Here is a 3304-nt window from a genome sequence, read left to right on the forward strand (position 1 = left end):
AAAAAAAAAAAAAAAAAAAAAAAAATTTGCTAACTTTTGAGATAGGTTAACCACAGGTACATAAGTCTAGTAACCAATGAATAACATTAACAGAAAGGCACTCTCTTAAGATACATGATATCATGCTCTATGGAATTTTTCATTAATTTAAACAATTTTGTAGAGCTCTGATGTCAAGGTAAGTGACAAGTCCAAAGCTGCTGAAACCTAACGAGAATTCCAAGAGGTTACATGGTAAATTGTGGCAAACCCATTCCAGTGGTCCCCAACTCTTTTGGCACCAGGGACCAGTTTCGTGGAAGGCATTTTTTCCACAGAAGTGGGGGGATGGTTTAGGCAGTAATGTGAGCTACAGTGGCGGGCGTGATTCAGGTGGTAATGCGAGCAACGTGGAGCAGTAGATGAAGCTTCTCTCTCTCCCTCACCCACTGTTCACCTCCTGCTGTGCCACCTGGTTCCTAACAGGCCTCGGACAGTTGGTTGGGGACCCCTGGATTAAGCGATGAAAATAAAGAGTTACAGAGCTGGTATAGAATTTAAAGACTTCACAGTGACATATTGTTTGAGAGACTCTGAAGAGATTTTGTGATGTTTCCAAGTTTGCTCAGGACTGGGGACCAGGCCCAACCTACACTATTTGGCCCCTGAACCGTGACCTTCCCTGAGAGCCAGGCTCTGTTGCTTTCCTGCACACTCCCCTCTCTTTCCTCACAAGTTGCCTTCATAGCACTGTGCAGCTTTAGCCAGATTTCAGGGCACAGAGAGCCTGCCTTGAACTGAGAGCATCTCTCCCACACATGCGCTTGAGGGCAGGCTGGGCTTTGCTCTTCTCTGAAGTCAGTCTTCAATGAATCCTATTACAGTTAAGGAGCTTCTCTGTGGCTTAAAATACTTGAGAAAGAGGAAAGAAAAATATTTTAGAAAGTATCTAATTGGAGTTATCCCAATCATATTTTTCATCAACGACTTTTGTGATTCCAGGCTTTTATAAGCCCAATGATTCTGACACATTTTTAGGGAGAAAAGAGAGTGTTCTTTCCTACTTTAGTTATACTCTTTCAGTCACTGTAGTTTCATATTATTGAATGTACAAGACCAAAAACATCCACATATTCATATTCACATTTGGAAAGATTTGCTTTAAAAATGTTTTTTAAATGCATTCTCACTATCAAAGTCACAAGAATACCTTCTGCAATAGGGAGGAAAAGGTGATTGTTATTTCTCTGTAAAATCAAATGTGATACAGACCAAGTGGTAGGCATTCAATGAACGTGGCCCCCGAGACCATGTGTGGTGGTGATAAAGCCCTGGGATAGGAGTGCTGGCCAGGTCCTTGGTCTCTGGGTGAGTTCTCTTCATTTGTTCCATTAGAGGACTGGTCCAGAGTCCTTTCAGCTTACGCATTCCATGATTCTGTCTCACTAGTTCTTAGGAAAAACAAAACAGAACAAAACAAAACAAAATCAATAAAAACCACTTAAAAAGTAAATGAGGAAACTCTGCCTGACTTAATGTGAAGGAGTCACTTATTGTTCCCTATTTTGAATGGTATCCTTATAATACCTATAAGTGGTTATCCATCTGGGTATTAAAATGTTTTCACAAGGACCTGCTATACAGCACAGGGAAAAACACTCAATATTTTGTAATAACCTATATGGGAAAAAATCTGCAAAATAATATATATATGTATATGTGCATATATATATATGTATAACTGAATCACTTTGTTGTACACCTAAAACTAACACAGCATTGTAAATCAACTATACTTCAATAAAATAAATAAATAAATTTTAAAAATTGTGTTTTCATGAGTCCATGCTCCATGAGCAAGCAGCTGGCAGGGGAAAATGAAGTGTGCTGCATCCATATGCTTTTTCTGTGCCAAGTGTTAGTTGAAGAAGAAAAAAAACCTGCAACAATTCTGCTTTTGCAACATGACTTGAATCACCCAAATGTCTAGAATTCCTGTGCTCTCAAGGTGCTATCTTTCAGTTAGCAAGCAATTGAGGAGGTGAGGGGAATGGAAGTCTAAAATTCAATCCTTAACTGTGAAATGCTTATTAATGGAGGTACATAAAGCTTAATATATTGGAAAGTGTGTGGACTCGGTCATTTAGTAAAAAATATTTAGGGCTTACTATGTGACAGGCACCGTGTGGCTTGCAATGGATGTGTAAGGCTTGGATGGTGTTACCAGGAAGCTCAATATTTAGTGTGGCATCTTCACTCTAGTTCTGCCAGTAATTAACCATGTGAGTACTTTGGAGTCTGTTTCATCGGCACTAAAAAGGAAAATGAGAGCACAGGGCCTGAGTCTCTCAGGGGTCCCAGTTTGCTTCTGTGAACCTGCTGAGAGTAAGGAATGTATTCATGTGTCAATTGGAGGATAAACTGTTACGTTCTCTTCTTCTTTTGATGTATGTACATATGTATGTATGCGCTTATTATTTAACTGAAGCTTAGGATTCTTTTTTAAATTTGGTTCTTCAATTAAACTCTAAATAGAGTTTGTTTACAATAGGCTGTTCCTTGACAGCTTTCTTCTGGGAAGACATGAAAATACAACAATTAGGTGTATCAGCTCCTTCAGAATGACAATGAATGAAGGGAGCAGATTCCCCTTCTTGGTGCCCCTGGCAGCCAGTGTGAGATGAACCTTGGGCTCGGCCATTGGGATCCTGCAACCTAAGACTGAGAGTCAGGAACCAGTGGGGAAAAGATAAAGAAGCAGTCGGATTTTACTGTTGTGATTGCAGTTGTGGAGTTCTTGGGGGAGGGGGGCACCACAGCAGGCAGGAGCAATGGCCTGTCCAGCTATATGGGTGGGTCCAGGGCAGCTGAGCTAGAGCTCTTCAGTGGCAGAAGCAGTACCCTGGGTCACATCTTTCTTTTTTTTTTTTTTTGATTGGTATCATTTATTTTTTTAAATTAATTTTTATTGGAGTATAATTGATTTACAATGTTGTATTACTTTCTGCTGTACAGCAAAGTGAATCAGTCATACATATATATAGATCCACTCTTTTTTAGGTTCTATTCCCATATAGGTCATTACAGAGTATTGAGTAGAGTTCCCTGTGCTATACTGTAAGTTCTTATTGGTTATCTACCTTATATATAGTAGTGTGTATATATACATCTTGAGCATTTCTATGACACGTTGTTTTATAGGACCTGACTATTCTTCTGAATTAGTGACCACTTCCACTTTCACTTGTGAACCATTTAATGACCTGCTTACAAACCCTTTTCTTCCTGTCACTAAGTTGCGTCTCTGATTACTTAGAGATTGTCT

The 3304-nt window shown here is 39.5% G+C and overlaps 1 pseudogene; it reads right to left on the minus strand.

Moving 5' to 3' along the window:
- The window catches only part of LOC102978856 (uncharacterized), a 7398-nt pseudogene extending 5991 nt beyond the window's left edge, over positions 1-1407 (minus strand).
- Between the last annotated feature and the right edge of the window lie 1897 nt (positions 1408-3304).

Source organism: Physeter macrocephalus, chromosome 9 (genome assembly GCF_002837175.3).
Source record: "Physeter macrocephalus isolate SW-GA chromosome 9, ASM283717v5, whole genome shotgun sequence".
NCBI lineage: Eukaryota > Metazoa > Chordata > Mammalia > Artiodactyla > Physeteridae > Physeter > Physeter macrocephalus.